This window comes from Peromyscus maniculatus, chromosome 4 (genome assembly GCF_049852395.1).
Source record: "Peromyscus maniculatus bairdii isolate BWxNUB_F1_BW_parent chromosome 4, HU_Pman_BW_mat_3.1, whole genome shotgun sequence".
Classification (NCBI taxonomy): Eukaryota; Metazoa; Chordata; class Mammalia; order Rodentia; family Cricetidae; genus Peromyscus; species Peromyscus maniculatus.
In genome coordinates this window covers 51,301,064-51,320,810 of record NC_134855.1, presented here as the reverse complement: position 1 = coordinate 51,320,810, position 19,747 = coordinate 51,301,064, and the positions used below count along the sequence as shown (strand labels likewise).

At 45.7% G+C, this 19,747-nt stretch overlaps 1 protein-coding gene and 1 long non-coding RNA gene across 8 annotated transcripts in view; one reads left to right on the top strand and one right to left on the bottom strand.

Annotated features, from left to right (window-relative positions):
- Wipf1 (WAS/WASL interacting protein family member 1) overlaps window positions 1-19,747 on the top strand; it is a 113,089-nt gene that overhangs the window by 62,720 nt on the left and 30,622 nt on the right. The window lies entirely within an intron of this gene.
- The window catches only part of LOC143272888 (uncharacterized), a 39,382-nt gene that overhangs the window by 11,479 nt on the left and 8,156 nt on the right, over window positions 1-19,747 (bottom strand). The window contains exons 2-3 of the long non-coding RNA XR_013050518.1: window positions 4,509-4,659; window positions 3,537-3,721 (exon numbers count right to left, since the gene is read on the bottom strand). This is a non-coding gene — a long non-coding RNA (uncharacterized LOC143272888). The remainder of the gene's footprint in view (window positions 1-3,536; window positions 3,722-4,508; window positions 4,660-19,747) is intronic.

Here is a 19,747-nt window from a genome sequence, read left to right as displayed (position 1 = left end):
TCGAAAGCCTAAAAGCTGAACCAGGCTCTAGTTCCTGGTCTTTTTGCCTTAAATACCTTTCTGCTTCCTGTCATCACTTCTTTCCAGTCCCCATGCCTGGCTGTTTCCAGTGTGGCTTTGAACTCACAGAGATCCAAACGGATCTCTGCTTCGGAATGCTAGGATTAAAGGTGTGAGTGCCACCATATTCTGGCCTCTGTATCTAGTGGCTGTTCTGTTCTCTGACCCGAGTTAAGTTTATTAGGGTGCACAACATACTGGGGACACAATATCACCACAAAGTGCAAGGCTTGGAAGAGCCCTCCCGAGTCCACACGAGCAGGCATTTGAGGGTCCCAAACCCTCTGCTTCCTGTGCTCAGTTGGAATGTTGTAGTGAACCCCTGAAGAAACAAACTGCGGATTAAACCACTGTCACTGTCCCCACATGTCATCTGGGCCCCGAGTGTTTCTTTAACTAAAAACCTCACTGCTCCCTTGAAAGTCGATGACACAAAATCTTAAACTCAATCACTCTTTCCTGTTTTTCCTCCCATTCCCATGGGACCGAGGGAAATGAATGAGCCGTCAGCTGTGAGGTCAGTCTTCTTGAATGACCAAAGCCAAAGAAAAATTTGGGTAACCTTAACTCTATTTGGAATAAACACTTTAAAAGAACAACATAAAACCAATATTAAAAGCAAGATCTAAAAAGTGGTTGACAAGGCTCATCTCAAGTAACAGTTATTTGAAATAAATACCAAATGCTTTTTCAAATTTTGGTGGGGAACACCTTTTTGCTTAGAAAAATAACCACTTTTACAGAAAAGGCTGCTTCCCCAAACCAAATAAAACATTGATCTCTATTATTGATGTGTTCATCTCACAATTTTAAAATTTATTATTACTATTATTTATTATTATATTTATATAAAATTTATTATTATTACTATTATTATTATTATTACTGACAAAGTCTCACTACATAGCCCTGGCTGGCCTGGAACTGTCTGTATAAAGCAGGCTGCCCCCAAACTCAAGAGTTCTGGCTGCTTTGCCTCCCGAGTGCTGGGGTTAAGGGCATGTGCCACAAAGTCTGGCTAAGGATTGTTTTTAATGAACAACAATTGGAAATCCAGTATTGACTATTTTCAAGATGGCAGTTTGGTGATGTCTTTTTAGGATTCCTTCTCCTGTCTTAGTTCTGCAGGAAAAGTACCATGGCAAGAAGACCCTGTAGAGAGGTCTCAGCAAGAGGAGGCCGAGTGTTGTGGGCTCAGAACGAGCTTCCCATCCAGTAGTGGCCTGAGGAAGGGGTGTCAAACTTGTCTTCCCAACTGTCTCCTGGAGAGCAAGGTGGTGGGGAGCCCACCTGTCTCTTAAGGTGCGGAACCCTCCCCAGCACATGCAGTTCTGTTCTGAAGCCGTCTGGGTAGATGTATCTTTTATTGCATCCCGACCGTGGGGAGGACAGCCTTGCCCACTCAGCCCTTTGGGCACGGACCAAAATGACTGCCTAAGCCGGACCTTCAGCTTTCGGCGTGTGGGCGGCCATGGCCAAGGTAAACTGCTCTCTCGGGTTTATTTTGAGTTGAAAGTAGCTGAGCTGTTTATTTCCTTTAAACCATACACAGATGCGTTTGAGCTATCTTTGTGTCGGAGGGCTTTTTTGTTTTTCATGGTATCAGCATGCCACTTCCTCCCAAGTCATTGCTTTGAACGAGTTCTGTAAAGGGAGATATTCCTGCCAGCTCTGCCCAGTGGTAACTGAGTGAGAGCAGGACCATTTTACCGTGTGTATCATGTTTGAGGATCACTTCATGAAAATAATTTCTTCACTAATTTTTGGAAATAAGATGGCTGAGTGAGCCTGAGGTCACCAGAAAAAAAAAAGCTGCACATTGCTGCTGAGGCATCGGCCAGTTAGAATGATACACAGAGTTTTAGATAAGGTTGTGTTCTTATGAGACACATACTTGATCTCCTGAGAATTCCATGCAATGCTTTATAAATGGACTTCTACTAAACCTTTGATTCTAGGTTCTCTGGTCCTGATACACTTTAGAAACTGAAAATGTGCATGGTAGCTCACACATGTAATCCACCCCAACACATGGGAGGCAGAGGCAGAAGGATGACTATGAGTTTGAGGCTAGCCTGGGGTGCAGAGTGAGACCCTGTCTCAAGAAAAAAAAATCATATTTGAGTAAAGCTATCCTTAGCTTTCCTTTTATTATTCGATAAAGTATTTTTTAACAGTGAGAGAACTTAGTGCTTTTAAACATGGGCATGCCAACATAAGCAATGTTTTACAAACATGTTTTATTAAACCACTCTTTCCCATAAATTTATAAACTGCTTTTGCCATGAAGATAGTAATGCTTTATAATATCTTAAGAGTAAATTCTAAACTTCTAAGTTCTTTTATGCTCTCACTAAGGAAAACAGAGCTAGACGCTTCAAATGCATCAATATTTGTAATGATGGGCTAGTATCAGATTTGTGTGCTATAATTGAATTGATTCCTATCAAGTAGTTTATTTATTAAGAGACAGAGGAGTCGCCCTTACTAGAAAATTAGTTCTGTCTTGGTCCTGTCTTTTTATGGACTTGGTTTTTTGTTTTGTTTTTTTGTGTCTTTTTTTTTTTTTTAAACAAACATTTGGTTCTAGTAAAGTGATACCAGATATCATTTACTTCTCAAGAGATAAACTGTACCGTCTTTTTTATTGTCTTGGAGCATGTTTTAATGACGTTGCTATGATGTTAAGAGGTTCTAAGCCAGGCCATGGTGGTGCACACCTTTAATCCCAGCACTTGGGAGGCAGAGGCAGGTGGATCTCTGTGAGTTCGAGGCCAGCCTGGGCTACAGAGTGAGTTCCAAGAAAGGCGCCAAAGCTACACAGAGAAACCCTGTCTCGAAAAACAAACAAACAAACAAACAAACAAACCCAAAGTTTCTAAGGCTGCTTTCATACACCGTGCGGATAGCGGCTGTGAGTAGATCTAGAGTTGGGAGTGTCCTTGGTCTCCACTGTTGTTGATGCTGCAGCTGTTTCTGAGATATTCTTGTCTTTGTTTATCTCTCAGTGTTTCTGAGAAGTGGTCATCGACATTTTCAAAATAGTGGGATAGAGGAAGCAATGGGGGGAAGCGTTGCCTCAGCCTATGTGCCGTTAGCTGCCGAGGGGAAGTCCGTGGACAGCAGAGCGGAGTTTCAGAACTGAGCCTCCAGGCCGGGGTGTGCCCCAGAAGCAGAGTGCTTACGTAGCACTCGGAGACCTGAGTTTGATCCCCAGACCTGGAAAATGGACAGCAGGCTGTGGAGGTACACACATGTGGTCCCAACACTGAGGGAAGCTGAGGCCAAAGAATTGCCAGGAGTTCAAGGACAGATAAGCATGGGTTATGCAAAGGCCTCATAGCAAGAGGCTGATGGAGAGGTCCTGTATCGAGGACAGGGAAGAGAGGGGAGTCTCCTCAAGGTATTTGGCTTCTGGAAAGAGTAAGTGTGGATGAATAGGAAATTCTGTGTACAGGATAAGATTTCACACTAACCTTCACACTGCTTTCCATGAATGCCCCGTCAGTGAGAGTTGGATGCGCGAAGTATTTCTGTGAGGGGTCCCATTCTCCTGCAGCTTTATTCAGCTCTTGGCACGGGTGCCTCTCTGGTCAGGGTGCCATCATCTGGTAGTGGCTGAACTTGGGCATACAGCTAGGCTGGTGGCTTCGTTTCTCACCTGTTCAGAGAGACCAGGGCCTTGCTTAGACCTGTTTTCTCTAAATTCATTTTATGCTACCTCTGGAAACATCCACAGACCATTACTGTTCCTTTGTTTACCTTTCAGCTCTAGACTAAAACATCCTGGAAAGCAAGTGTATTCTGTTCTCAGGTGGGACATGACTACCCTGAAGGGCCGTTAGTCATTTTCTTAATGGATTCAAGAAAGATCATGTTGGTTGTAACAGAGGATTCTGGGACAAGTGGCTCTCCTTTTGTCTCCTGGACTGTGGTTGGTAACAGCTCTCTTCGGCTGACATACAAGGCAGTGAGCATGAAACCAGTTTGCCAATGTCTAGTTCATCTCAACCTCCAGGAAGCCGTATGTGTGAGAGGCTTGCTGGGTACTCCTCTGCTAGGGAGAGAGACAGGGCCAGCACGCGCTGAGTGGATCAATGCCAGATCCCTGAAGTGGGGATAAGGCTATTTGAGAACTAGGTAGAAATAGACTGACGTGACCAGTACTTAACATTTTTTCAAATATCAAACTCTCCATTGCATTACGTCTCTCTGTATCACCCCTTTATCCTCCTTATCTCTCCCTGCCTGCTCATGTTTCCTCCTTTACCAAGTGTCCCTACTTGAGAAGCTCAGTTCGCTTAATGATGTGCTAAGTAACGATGGCTGAGGCCAATGTTTAATGTGTGCCAAGCTCATTGCCCCAGAGCATCTGCTTATCTAGTTTAGACTTATTGAACATCATCTCAGTCCGATAGGGAGAGGTCTAAAAAGCAAAGAGCATCCACCTTCATCTCAGGTCATGACTTGGTCAGAACTAGGTAGAGAGAAGACTACAGGCGGTCGTTCCAGCCCTGGTCACGGTCACTACGCAGATCATTAGAATAGCTTTGAATGACCCATGCTCAGAAAGACATTTTGATTGACAACTTTGCGATCCTGAAAAAAAAAAAAAAAAAACAATCAATCGATTTACCTTTCCCCTAAAGTTTCATAATGGCAACGGAAGTCAGTGAAGACAAAGGAAGCTTCGACTGACTAGGTCATCCTAAGTTACTCCTTAGTTTCTGGGAACTTTGGTCTTGTGAACGACACACCAAGGTGGGCTGGACCTAGCCCCTCCTCCTGCATCGAGGCTGAGTAAGGCATCTCATCATAGGGAATGGGGTATAAAAAGCCAGTTCGTGTACCCGGGATGAGTCCTGGTCCCACTGCCAGGGAACCCACAAACACATCAGGGATGGGGGTGGGATGGGGGGAGGTAGGGGAGAGCAGGAGAAGAGGAGGGAGGCAGAACAGGGGTTGGTATGTAAAAGGAAAGAAAAAGATTTTTTAAATTTAAAAAAAGGTTTTATATGGTAATCATTTTCTCAAGTAAAGCATAACATACATGTACTGATGAAACACACACACACACACACACACACCTGGAAGATAAACACTACGTCATCACATCTATGCATGATCAAAATAATTAGTAGTGGGTGATAGAATTGAAGTTTATTTAAAATATTAAAAACAAAGAACGACAGAGTGAGGTGACTCGGGGTCATAATACAAGTTTCCTGGCTCTGCTTGTGTAGCATAAACCCAGGTATTCCTGCCTTTGTCTCCGAGACAGGAAGTGGGGATATGTGCCTAGAAATCCTGCACCCTCTTTTCAGCCTGGCGCAAAGACCATATTCTCACAGATGTCTCCGTAAATTTAACCACAGCTGCAAAATTAAGCCCAGGGGTTAAACATTTCATTTAGTTTTGAAAAATCATGAAGCCCGGTGTGAGAGTGCTTGCCCAGCCTGTGAGAGACCCTGGAATTGACCCCCACCCTATGCACTGAGGGGAAAGGAAGAAAACATGATGCAATGGGGAATACTTTGGTCTAACTAGAAGGAAATAAAGAAAAGGTTAACCCTGTAATTAAAAAGTATTCAGGTAACATTTGATAGAAAACTATAATAATGAAAGAGAAGATGACAAATGGCGAGACATTGTCAGTCTCACAGATAATCAGAAGTGAAATTAATATAGCCCACGTGTACAATTTTCAATCTAATAAATTGGCAAAGATTAGAAAAATAACACATTAAAAATAAAAGTAATGGGCACTGGGGCGGGGGTGGCATGCTAGCTAAAAGACTGAGGTAGGTGTCAAAAACCCTTAGAAGAAACAAAAACTGTCAGTGTCTTCTGTTATGGTCATTATATAAATATAGTGACTGTATCAATATAGCCTATGGAAGTCATCTGAATTTGTGCTAGACTAGAAACATTTAGATACAAATACACTAATCACGTTAGTATTTTGAGTGTATATGATTCATGTGTATGTGTATGAACTTGGACACGTGTGCTGTGGCAGCCTTGGGTGTCAGTTTTGCCCTACCGTCTTTGAGACAGGGTCTCTCTTGTCAGCACATACACCAGACTAGCTGGCCTGTGAACTTCCAGGGTGTTCACCTTCCATCTCTCCACAGGAGCAGTGGGATTTCATGTCCACACCACACCCAGCCTCTCATGGGTTCTGGGGTCTCAAACTCGGGTCCTTTGGCCAGCCATCTTACTCACTCATCTCTAGCCCCATTGCAGAAGGTTTAATAGTGAATCTGGATATAATTCCAATGTCTAAAAATAAAAAAATATATAGATCATAGAACAACCATAACTTGAGACATTCAACACAAAATTGTGTTAAGAAAATAATATTGTGAGGGGAGGAGAGGGGACATGAACGCACACTTCAGTCTGATCACATTTTAAATACACAGAGCTGGGAGTGGAGCGCTGTGGGGGAGTGCTGGACTAGCATGTGGGAGCCCTGAGCTCCGCATTGCCCCATTGTTGCAAAATACGTACATACATGCATACATGCATGCATACATGCATACAGAGACGGAAGGAAAAGCTTGAAAGGACATGCCAAGATTTTAACAGATTTTTAAATGAATGCTAATGAATTGCTTTGAAATTTTTTTACATTTTCAAAGCTTTTCTATATATGCCTTTTTGTTTGTTTTGGGTTTTTTTTTTTTTTTGGTTTTGTTTTGTTTTGTTTTGTTTTGGTTTGGTTTGGTTTGGTTTTTCAAGACAGGGTTTCTCTGGGTAGCTCTGGCTATCCTGAAACTTGCTTTGTAGACCAGGCTAGCCTTGAATTCAGAGATCCTTCTGCCTTTGTCCGAGTGCTGGGATTAAAGGTGTGTGCCACCAGTGTCCGGCATCTATATATGGCTTTTTAGTAAGAAAACAAAACTGTAAAAGCGAGAGAAGCAGACATTAGCCCCAGAGAGTGTGATGTCCCTCTCCAACTATGTATTTTCCTCCTCTCCACAAAATGATCATCATCTGATTAATAGCTTCTCTCCTGTGTGTATGTGAGGGTGGTGTGCAAGCGTTTGGGTGTGGTTGTGGAGATCAGAGGAACATGGCTGTTGTTCCTCAGGCATTCTTGACCATGCTGGCCAGGTTGTTGTTGTTGTTGTTGTTGTTGTTGTTGTTGGTTAAGGTGGGTTCTGGGGATTGAACTCAGGTCCTCATAATTGCAAGGTGAGCTCTAAACTGACTGACTGAGCTATCGCCCTAGATCAGTGAGTGGTTCCCAACCTTCCTAACGCTGTGACCCTCTAATACAGTCCCTCATGTTATGCTGACCCCCAACCATGAAATTCTTTTCATTGCTACTTCATAACTGTCATTTTGCTACTGTTAGGAATCATAATGTAAATGTCTGATATGCTACCCCTGTGAAAGGGCCACATGACCCCAAAGGGGTCGCAACCCATGGGTTGAGACCCACTACCCTAGATGTTCCTTTCTCTTTAAAAATATTTTTAATTTATCTATCAATTTACTTATTGTGTGTGGGGGGGGGTCAGAGGACAACTTGCAGAAATAGTTCTTTACTTCTACCATGTGGTCCCAGGGATCAAATTCAGGCCATCTATTTGATGGCAAGCGCTTTCCAGCCAACCTCCCCTTAAATATAAAAGCAGTGGGACCGGAGAGATGGCGCGGTGGCTAAGAGCACATGCCTTTGCAGAGGACCTGAGTGTGGTTCCCAGCACCCTATAGTGAAGCTCATAACGGCCTGTAACTCCAGCTCCAGGACCACCAAAGCCGCCTTCTGCTTTCACACTGCACACACACACACACACACACACACACACACACGCACGCACGCACGCACGCACGCATGCACACACACACACGCACATGCACACGCACACAAACAAAATCTTTAAGATAAAGGACTCATAAACCTTTAAAAAGATTTAAAATAGCCGGGCGGTGGTGGCGCACGCCTTTAATCCCAGCACTCGGGAGGCAGAGGCAGGCGGATCTCTGTGAGTTCGAGGCCAGCCTGGGCTGCCAAGTGAGTCCCAGGAAAGGCGCAAAGCTACACAGAGAAACCTTGTCTCGAAAAATCAAAAAAAAAAAAAAAAAAAAAAAAGATTTAAAATAATAATATGAAATAAAGGGCAGCAATTTGATTTCCCCCTGACACCTCAGTGAGATTCTCTTATCTGAGGAGGAGGAATCATGAATGGATGGACAGGAGCCTCTTAGGATCCCGAAGGGCTCAAAGGAACATTTAGGGTTAGCTTGGGGGGAAAGGGCAGAGGTTGAGACTCAGGAGCACCAGAGGGGCATGAACTCTTTCTCTCCTCCCACCTTTCCTTAGAGGGGCTGGCAACTGAAGCTTTAATTCAGTCACATTACGAACCAGACTTGTGGGCTGGTCCATCAGTGTAGTGGCAAGTATGTTTGTATTGAGCGTAAGAACCACCAAAGTGAAAACCCCGACAGCCTAGGCCTGCACTCAAACAGAAATGACTGACAGACGCTGCAGTCCGTCACTGTCAGCATTCACCCTTCAGGCTGGATCCGGGTAAGCAACATTACTCTGCAGAAGCTAAGATGAGTTCAGCCAAAATGTGGTGCTCGGAACTCTGAATTCATTCCTCGGGCAATCCCGCCATCGGCTCAGATGTGGATGCTGCCTCCTAGCAGGTAGAGAGTCGGTTTGCTTAACCGTTCTAACATCCTCATATCTAAAGCAATAGGGGCATATGGTAGATGCTGTGTTTTTGTTGAATGGAGACTGTGCATAGGACGACTCATAGTGTTGCTCACTAATTTATGGGGTCGTTAGAGACATACAGAGGGGGCAGACGAAAACATCACAGCACATGTAGTACCTCTGTCTCTACACACCAGCAGCATCGTGTGCTTAGCTAGAGGAGAAAGCAGAGGAAGTGAATGCAGGGTCAGGTCAAGAGGAAAAGGCAAGGATGCCCAGGGCCTCAAGGTTACAGAGGCTTATCTAGGAGGAACACAGAGAAGCCATGATCAGGGACTGGATCATGTTGTGGACAGAGGCAGAAGTAATGCTGGGTTATTCTGCTGGGTTACACTGACTTTGGCCCTGGCACCCCGACATCCATGTGGGCCCTACCAGGACATAAGTGACACTCAGAAGCCAAGAGTAGGGCCCAGGTTGAGTTTCGTTTGTTGTTGAGTTTTATTTTGGTTTGTTTGTTTGTTTTATTGAGTGATGATGGAGATGAGAGAGAGCATTCCAACTGTTTTCTCTTCTGTATGCTGTTCATTTCTCTTCTTGGAGATAGCCTACAAAACATTACCCATGTGGTTTTTATACCGCTTGGTAGTTTATTATCCTCAAAGCAGTCAATATTTAAATGTAGCCATGGAGCTCCTTTGTACACAACTGGTCATCCTGTTGGAATGGACCTGAAACAGATGAACTGGTCCACGACTTGGGTTGGACAGCTTCTGTGTGGCAGAGGAAAGAGTCATTTGGTCAGTAGTGGTGTGGGGGACCCTGCAGAAACGGTGGAGTTGATCACTTTGGTTACATCTTTTCTGACTTTTGCATACATACTCATGTGGGAGCAGGAAGCATTTTCTGGTGTCTTTTTGGTAGCCTGTTAGGATACTGACCCCGCTGCAGACAAGCTGGGAGGGGTTTTTCAAGTTTTCCCAGTCAGTCATTTGGAGAATTCAGAGCAGCCAGAGGGGAAGGGAGGTTCTTGGAGGGAATCTGGGGTCATCTGGGTAGAACAAACTCTTGTTTGGCAGGCCACTGAGAAAAGCAGAATGTGCTCAGGAGCAGGAGGCGAGAGACACAGGGACCCTGTGACACTCGGGAGCAGAGTGTGAAATCTCCCTAGGCAGTGAACAGCTGTGGTGGTCCCAGCTGCATCACTTCCACAGCAGTGTGGGCAGAGGCACCCAGCAGCTCTCCACCAGAGGCAGCGGCTCTCCCGCTTGGCTCACCCCACGCCCACCCTTACCAACCACCCCTCACCATACTCAGTGAACTGCTCAGTGTAACAGCCTTGGATGTCCTGGAACTCACTAACTCTGTAGCCCAGGCTGGCCTTGAACTCACAGAGATCCACCTGCCTCCCCTCTCCCACCCCAGTGCTGGGATTAAAGGCATGGTGGGTCAGTGAACTTCTTAAATGAAATAGTCATATATCATTTCCAGTTTAAAAAAAAAAAGTCAGTGTAATCTTAATTTAAAAGGGAAAGTGGATTCTTTTTATTTCTTTACTTAATTTTGAGACAGGGTTTCTCTGTGCAGCAGTTAACTTGAGTTTATAAGTGATCAAGTACAGCATCTTAAGGGGGAAGAAAACAGAGCCAATAGTTAGGCATCCCTATCTGCGTGTAGAATCATGTGAATTCCACAGTGACCACTATCCATAAGCTCTAGCTAGAGACTGAAAGACAGACTGGCTGAAGTGTAATCCTAATTAATCTTATCAATAAAAACCAGGAGTCAGATATCGGGGTAAAAACCTGAAAGGTCAGGAGTCAGAGGAGTTGAGAGAGATGCCAGGCAGCCACAGAGCAAGCAGGACGTATAGAAAATGAAGTAACAAGCCATGAGCCACGTGGCAAAGCATAAATAGAAATATGGGTTAATGTAAATGTATGAGTTAGCTAGTAGAAGCCTGAGCTATTGGCCAAGCATTTACAATTCATATTCAGCCTCTGAGTCAGTTATTTGGGACTGGGCAGTTGGGACAGGAAATGCCCATTTACATATGGTGCTCCATGTTGGGCACCAAATGAAGCATAATCCTAATTAATCTTATAAAAAAAACCCAACAGGAATCAGATATCAGGGTAAAAACCTGAAAGATCAGAGAAGCAGGGGAGCTGCCAGTCACTTCCTACCTCTTCCATTCCTCAGTTCAAAAAGGGCCAAGATCCTGTCTCCGCCCCACCTTATCACTTCCTGTTTCCTCTCCGTACAGATCTCCAGACCTCTATGGTTAACTCGTGGCTAGCTCTGCCCTCTGACTCCAAGCAAGCTTTATTTGTCAGAACACAAAATCTCACACCACAGCTGGCAGTGTCGTCGGGCACATTGTTTTTAAAAGAGGTGGCAAGCGTTTGAAAAAAAAGTTTCATCAATCTTTTCTTAAAAGGACAGATTCTCAAAAAAAAAAAAAAAATCTGACATTTATTTGGGGATAGTAGAACGCCGCAGGGGGATTGAGGTGCGATAATAAACTATGGGCGTGTTCAAAGGGCTTGAGGTAAAGGGGAGCCTTCAAAGGCAGAAGTGCGAGTCAACGTCAGGCATTTTGAAACACTGCTCTGGCCACTGTGGTTGATAACAACAGCGGCTCCAGTCAAGGCTGACAGTTGCTGGGCAAATGTCCTTGGGGAAGTACTTTTTCTACAAGGTTACTGTGGCCTTTGTGCATGCTGTGGTCCTGGCCAACACATGTGTGATGGCTGCTATCAGGAGACTACACTTACGGATCTTCCTTTATAACATCCCAGCTTTATTTTATTATTTTATTTTCTTGTCATTAGGGTTGACACAATGATTCCTTTTTTGTTCTGACAACTTTTCTATTTCTTTCCCAATCGGAACAAAGCCGGTCTTTGGGTTCGAGGCCAGTCTGATCTACAGAGTGAGTTCCAGGACAGCCAAGGCTACACAGAGAGACCTTAATTCAACACACACACACACACACACACACACACACACACACACATACAAGACACCCCCCCAAAAAAATCTCTCCTCAAACATTATCATGTGAAATATCTTTGTTTATGTGAAAAATCCCTAATCCTTCCTCTAACTTTTTGAGATGCCCAGTATGTATCTGTTATCTGCAGCACACATTGTTGCTTTTACGTAACCGTAACTTAGTACAGCCTACATTTCACCTTACAGTGAGTCTATAAGTAGGTAACCAGTAGTAAATCAAGTAGCACCTGTAATTGCTTTGTATGTACAAATAAATTGGAGTTAAGGGCCAGGATCAGATAACTATAAGCAGTTTGGTTTTTTTTCCACCTCCTTTAGAACCTACATTTCTCCTACACAGAGCCTTTGAAGAGGGCAGTTCTGTGCTGAGTGGGACTGTCTCCTATGGGATAATGCCAGTTGTCTGAATCCCAGGAAAGCCACTCACTATTGGACCCACAGATGTCTCCCCGTTTCCTGTCTTCACAGAGCAGCTGGGTCAGCCTCTCCCAGGCAGCGTCCCTATCCAGGCCTGGCTCATGTGTAGTCAGAGGACTCTCAGGGGCATCTCGGGTCACTGAGCTCCTCCTCCAGCATTTAGAGAGCTGATGACAGGTCCGGAGTGCAGAGCTGTATCTCCCCTTGTTCTCTGGGATTCCAGGGGAGCTTTCTGTGTCCTTACAGCTCTGTCCTCCGAGAAAAGGCATGGAGTAACCCTGGTCTACAGAGGAGGATGGAGAAGAACCTAGACGGCCATTGCCCCCAACCTAGTAAGAATTATACAGGCCTTACTTGGCCTTCAAACCATCGCCGGGCAACCTAAAGGAATGTGTGTTTAGCCATATGTCAATAGTGGCCCCCAGTACCTGTACAGAAAGTATTCATGGCAGGGTGTAGATGGGGACTTTCCAGCAGTTTCCCCCTTGGGCTGTAAGAAACCACTCTCTATGTTTCGAATGGGTTTTCCCCTGGAGACATTTGTTCTGGAAGTTGATGACCAACTGGAAAATTTTCTCAGTTTAATGCAATTACTGAAAACAAGATGGTGCTTTCAAAGCGCACATGCATGGTCTTCCCATGTACAAAGAACGTTCTTTTCCTACAGAGATAAGGTTAGTGCTGTTCTGACCAGGAGCTGGGAGTTTCTCCAGTCCCCTTTCATGTATTTTTCACGTTCTGTGATGGGTCAAGTACTGTTCCAAGCAGCTGGGAGACAGCACTAGACAAGACAAAAATCTCTGCCCTCAGTGGCATCCGCCACTGCAGAGGGAAAGCGGTTCGTGTCCAGATCATGCCTGCCGTGAGTGCGGTGGGCAGCCGAGAGGAATGTTTTTTGGAGAGAACTCAGCAGGCTCCGGAGAGGGAGAAGACTGAGGCGATGGGGAGAGGCAGGAGAAGCAGGCCGGGCTGCAGAGGACTGTCGGGAGAGGGTGACTCCCTCCCACCCAGCCTCAGACATAGAGGGCAGGGGAGGGTGGGCCCCTGCAGCCTCCAACATAAAGGGCACTTAGATTTCACTTGCTATAAATGAAAGGACACTGAGGTTTTTGAGCCCACGGATTTCTTTGGAGTTTCCAAACTAAAACTGCATACCATAGTGTCTCTCTGAGGCTGAGGATTCATCTCCAGTGCTGGGATTATTGATGTTAAGACTCCAGGAAGGAGGAGACAAAGATTTTTTGATGCTATTGGCCACATGCCCACGAGTGCCCTGATTTAAACCATGGCTCCAAACATGATAAGGTCTTCCTGGGGATTCACAGCTATCGCCCAGAGCTGGGTCTAGGTGAGCTAAGACTGTCTCTGGAATGACATGGGTTGAGTGTGTGTCGAGGGCCATCCTGGCAGAGAACAAGACAGGGAGGCGGTGGGCCCCTCCGTCAGGCCTGTGTAGGCCTTCTGCGTTAAGTAAACACCCCATTATGCTCTTACCTGTTCCTTCTTGACTCTTGGGGTGTTTCTTGTTTGTTCTCTGGTTTCTTAGCTGACTGGCTGGGGTTTTATTTATTTAAATTTTTTTATTGCCACTGTTACTGAAGTCTCAGATATGGGGACTTGAATCCCTTCCTGGGAAGAGAGCTACCTAGATTCTCAACTATTATGGAGAAGACCTCAGTATCCTGTTTAATCCGAAAGCCAAGAGGTCATCTTGAGACAAACAAACTTTTCCTTAACTCTGCATCAGAGCAGGTTGCTATCAGTTGAGCAAACCCCCTGCGGCCTCTAGTGGATGGAGAAGGGAATGAGTCACAGGCTCTTCCTTTAGGTTAGCCTGTTTTCTTAGCTTTGTTTTATGGAAATGTTTCAAATACTGGAAAAGTAGACAGACAGTGGCAGTTCACAGACCTATGGTGCCTGCCTCTCGGTTTTGAGAACCATCGTCTCAGGACCACTTTGGTCTCATTTGAACCCCGATACACTTGGCCTCATTTCCCTATTACTTTGACACAAATCCAGACCATTTCGTTCACAAATATCTTAATGTAAATCTCTAAAAAATTAAGGGTTCTTTGTAAAATATAACAATTGCAATGACACCTAATCTAAAATCGGGGCTATTTTTAAATCATTAACTAGCCACTCAATATTCAAATTCTAGCTGCTTTGTGTTTTTTAGTTTAGTTTGTTTCTTTCTGGTTTTCTCAGGAGCCCACACATTTGATTTCTGTGCCCTTTCAGCTTCAGGCTTCCTTCTAGTTCTTTCTGAATTAGCTTCCTTCTTAAACCTCCTGCCCCCCTGCCCATGTCCACCAATACAGCCAGTCCCAGCCCCGTGGGTCTTAAAATACCTCCCATCGAATCTCCTTGATTCAGAAGTAGTCACATGTTCTCTCTGAACCTGTCACTGCACCAGGAACCCTCAAAGCCGTAATGAAGCCTGCTGGTCACTTGCTACCCCTGGAGTCAGGGTAGAGTTAACCCAACTGCTACAGGAGCAGTGATCTCTCCCCAGGTCTGAACTCCTTCCTCTAGTAGTAAAGGGATGCTGAACAGCTCAAGAGTAACAGGCAGGCCTGGAGAGATGGCTCAGCAGTTAAGAGCGCTGGCTGCTCTTCAAAGGACCCAGGTTCAATTCCCAGCAACCACATGGCAGCTCACAACTGTCTGTAACTCCAGTTCCAGTGGGTCTGACACCCTCACACAGAGATATGTGCAGGCAAGACACTAATACACATTTAAAAAAAAGATTAATAGACTGTTTACCCTAGACACACTGTTTCAAAAGGGCCCCCAAAGAGACAGCTAACCCGGTTCTAAAGCTGCCAAATCCAAACTCCTCGTAGGATAATCTGCTTCCTAGCCGGGTGTGGTGGCACAGGCCTTTAATCCCAGCACTCGGGAGGCAGAGGCAGGCGGATCTCTGTGAGTTCCCAGAGAAACTCTGTCTCAAAAACTGGGGAAAAAAAGGATAGTCTGCTTCTTGCTGGTGAGATGGATCCCAACACAGAGTTGAAAGCAGCTGTCCCCTTTCTCAGAGAAGGAACAGAAAGGCTTTGCAGAGACAGCAAAGAGTCAACTTCTAGTACATTCCAGATGCATCTCCTGATACAGTTTTGCCTTCTATTCCTGCTTTATTGGAGTCAGACTAGTAGGGAGCATTGGGGTTTTCTACCCTGCAGGGCTCCAGATTCGATTCTCACCCACTGGGCTGCAGATCACAAGCAAAAAGGGGGGCGGGAGCGCTTTGTTTACAAAACTCTGATTTCCTTTGTCTGCTGGTTACCAGAGTTTCTCTTTTCTGTCTCATCAAACAGGATACCCCCAACATTCTAAGTATTTTCCGTTAATTGTGTACCATCAACATGTTCCCGGTCAATCATGGATTATTAATAGGGAACATCATTACTAGCATGAACTCCAAAGATGACCACCTTCTATCCCTGGAGAGCCAGTACCAGCCTTTCCCTGACCTTAAACGATCTAATTGCAAATATAAGGGTCACATTGAAAACTCACATCTAGCACCAGTTACTGTGTATCACTTACAATGTCTGCATTGGCTTACTCAAAATAAAATGTGAACAAAGGTCGCTAGATAGGACTCTGTGCAAGCCCAGCTCAGTCCCCAGCGAAGGGCATCATCCTTGCTTTTCCTCCACCCCAGTTCCCTATTGTGTTCAGTTTCATACCCAGTGTGACCAGGATGAATAAGGTAGGTCCAGCCTCTGCACCCTCACAGGTCACGCCCAGTCTCCTCTCGTTTCCTTGCCTCAGATCACATAGTGGGCCATCAGCGAAAAGAAATCTGTCTGTACCGCTAAGTGTATGCCGGAGTCTGGGCTGCTGTGAATTGCTGTTCTGTTGATGCTATTGCTGTATGCGCAGTGGGGTGAGAATGCCCTGGATCTGGGGAGGCGGGGGTGGGGGTGGGGGGTGGGGGTGGGGGGGTGTCGTCTTCACCAAGCAAAAGGCAAGAAATGGAGGTGGACCTGTAGCCCCCAGACTGCTAAGGCACAGCAGGCAAAGGGCTGTATAGCAAGCCTGTGTTCCAAAAATAAAACAAAAAGGGTTGGCTCTGTTTCCAAAACACAGTGAAATGTATTGCAAAATTTTCCTCAGGTAGGATTAGGCCACTTTATATCTACAGGGAATGGAATACTGCAGAATATGGCTTTAGGTTTTTTTTTTTTTCCTCAGATCAGTTCCAAGTGACCAGCCCTTCATATAACTCTGCTGATAACTGTTTGGGCAAAGGATTACCTCTTAATTCTGTTCTTTTAAATCAGTCAACTTTCCTATTTTAATATTTTGAGGGGAGCAGTATCAAGTTTCAAACCCAGGCCCTTTTGCAAGTCAGACCAGTCCTCTGTGACTAAGTTGCATTCCTCAGTGGATTCCTTCTACAGTAGATGTACACATGTAGCCTGGCAGTGTTTATCCCCCTCCCCCCACCCCCAAAAAACACTGTTAGAGGTCATTCTATTCTGGAGGAAGGCACTTTGGGGTTGAGAAAATGCAGAATTAGAAACATCTGTGCACTGTCAGGGTGCATACCCGACGCCTGGAGAGGTGGTCGTGGAAACACAGTGTAACAGACCTAAATGATTAGGAACTGAATGTTTTATGGGTGTCACTGTGGCATTGGTTTCCTAGGTGTTGATTTGGGGTGACACCGGATGGTGAGACCTTCACTGCTGTTTCTTGGTTTTCTGTCTGGCATTGGCCTTTTAGTTCTGTAAATGACTGTTGGGACCAGAGTAGCAGGAGAGGTTCCAGGAAAACAGCCCGTTCAGTGATGCCCAACAAAGCTCAGAGCCCGCCGTCGGCGCTTCTTATTTATCGTTTCAGGAGCTGTCCATCTTAAGTTCTGTTCCACTTTGCTTTCTGTTGGTGTGATAAAAACACTGACCGAAAATAACGTGGGAGGAGAGGGTGTATTTCAACTTACAAGTTATAACGAGATCATCATTAAGGGAAGCCCGGGCAGGAGCTCAAACCGGAAGCTGGAGGCAGGAACTGAAGCAGAGATCATGGAGGAGCACTATTTTCCGGCTTGCTCGGCTAGCTTTCTTATACAGCATAGGCCTAGCTGCTCAGGGATGATACTGCCCACAGTGGGGTGAGCTCTCCTACATCTCTTAGCAGTTATGAAAACACTGACTAGACATGGCCCCAGGCTGTTCTGATCAAGGCAGTCCTTCGGTTGATCTTCCCTTTTCCCAGGCGACTCTGGGCTTATGTCAGGTTGACAACTGAACCTGACTGTGTCAAGCTTGGAAAGGAATGTTGTGCCATGGTGGAATTTACAAGATTTCAAATCCACTGTTTTGAGCACCTAACAGGCTCTGGAAACTGTATGAGATGCTGAGGAGACGGCAGAAAACAGGACAAGCAGGGTCCCAGCTCTCATGGAGCTTGACTTGTGGTGAGGAGAGACAGAGAGACAAATACAGTATTAAGTGATGATATACATTCTGTAAAGAGAAGGAACAAGCGGGGGGGGGGGGGGGGGGCGGCTCACCCTTTAAATTCCAGCACTCACTCGGGAGGCAGAGGCAGGTAATCGCTATGATTTCACGGCCAGCCTGGTCTACAAAGTGAGTTCCAGGACAGCCAGAGCTAGAGAGAAACCCTCTCTTGGAGAGGGAGAGAGAGAACAGAGATGGGACCTGGGCATTTTTACTGGCATCTAAACAGTGAGAAGGACCCGGGAGAGGAAGGCCCGGGTGAGAGGACTTGTGAGTCTAAAGCTCCAAGATGCAAATGAACTTGGTACAGTTAAGGAACAGAAAGGGTAAGGGGGTGCATGGGGATTAGCAAGAGGGTTTGAGCCGGGCTGTGGTGGTCATGCCTGAAATCCCAGCACTGTGTGGGTTGAGGGCAGAGGCAAGATTAGAGCCAGTTCAAAGCCAGCCTGGATGACCAAGGGCTAGGAAAAGGCAGATCTTCTGGGCCCTGCGGTGTAGGCAGGGTGTCTGGGGGTTGGAAATGAGTGGAAGCTGTTGAGGGGCTTAAGCAGAGGAGCGTTATCTAATTCACATTCTGTCTTATATAATAATTCACCTCAAGTACAGTCAGTATAGACTACATTTACAGATTTCATTAAAGATGAAATAGACCTAAATTCTCTATACCTACTCCCTGGAGTTCTTGGGAGCTCCTGCCTTCTAAGTGACATGCTGCCTTCTTATCAACCTTTCACTAATGAATAGAAGAGCCACGGAAAGTGTGCATACTGAATAGTCTCTCTCTCTCTCTCTCTCTCTCTCTCTCTCTCTCTCTCTCTCTCTCCCTCCCTCTCCCTCCCTCCCCTTCTCTGCCCCCCTTCCGTGTGTGTGTGTGTGTGTGTGTGTGTGTGTGTGTGTGTGTGTGTGTGTGTGTGTGTGTGTGTTTGGGGTACCTAACATAGTGAGCTTCAAAATAACTCTGTAAATACGTAGACAAATCATCTCATTGCCCGTGTTCTTGTTTTAGACCTAGCTATAGTTAGACTTCCTCAAAGATTTCACTCAAGCATTTAAGTTTTGAGTTGACAGCATTTTCTGTTGCCCCAAGGGCCTTCAGGCTGGCTGCCAGCCTCCGCCTCTCTTTGGCCTCATGCCTCATATCCCCATTTGAACACCACTGTCCTCAAGGCCCTGTATTAGGCAAGAAAGAGGTCCTGCATATCTTCACAGCGCCAGGCTAAGTCAAGGACCCTGGTCACTCACCCTTCCATGTCCACTTCTAGGAATTGTGCCCAGGGCCTAACTCGGATCTCAGGAAATCTGAGGTTACTACCTTTCAAACTTAGGGCTCCTCTGTCCAGCACTCCAATATCTGTACTTCTGGTGTTGAGATGGCGCCATCCTAAGCACCAGAGGAAGTTTAATATTCCTGGTCCCACCGCATCCTACAGGCCTCTCCTTCCCAGTCTTCATGGAAACCACCCCTTGCTTTCTTATCAGATACTTGCCTAGGTAAGGGAATGTCGGGTAACTTGTAGTCTCTGGGCAGTCTGAATGAGGACCCCACAGGCAGGGTTCACAATGAAATTTCTGAAATATGCCGCCTTTTTCTCAGTCATGTGGTATGTGTTGCAAAAATGCATATGAGTTGCCCAGGTGTGTCAAGAGAATTGTATGGATATTTTCTGACACTCTATACACGACCCAAGGCTGAGAAATAGGGGGCCCTTGCCATACACCTCAGAGGAAATCTAAATCCCTCGTCTGCCCTCACTTTCTGTGTGCTTCTGTCCAATACCTTCGTAAAGAGTTGGCCGTTGCCCTGTGAGTGTGGAGAGGAGAAACAACACATTTGGTCTAGAGGGGGATGCATCTGCAGCCTGCCTGCCCTGTGTGTCTTTTAGCCTGGCTCAGACCCGAGTGGCATTTCCAAGCTTGCTAGCTGTGATGTGCTCAACCTGCACACCTCACCTGCACCCCGACTTTCTCCCCACATACTTGAATGTTCTCTGCAAATGAGGAAGGCTCACTTAGACTAATTCTCAGTGCACTCAAGGGCTTTTATTTCTCGAGTGACTCTTCTCAATATTGCTAAATGAAATAGTCAGAATTGAGAGTTGTGCTTTCC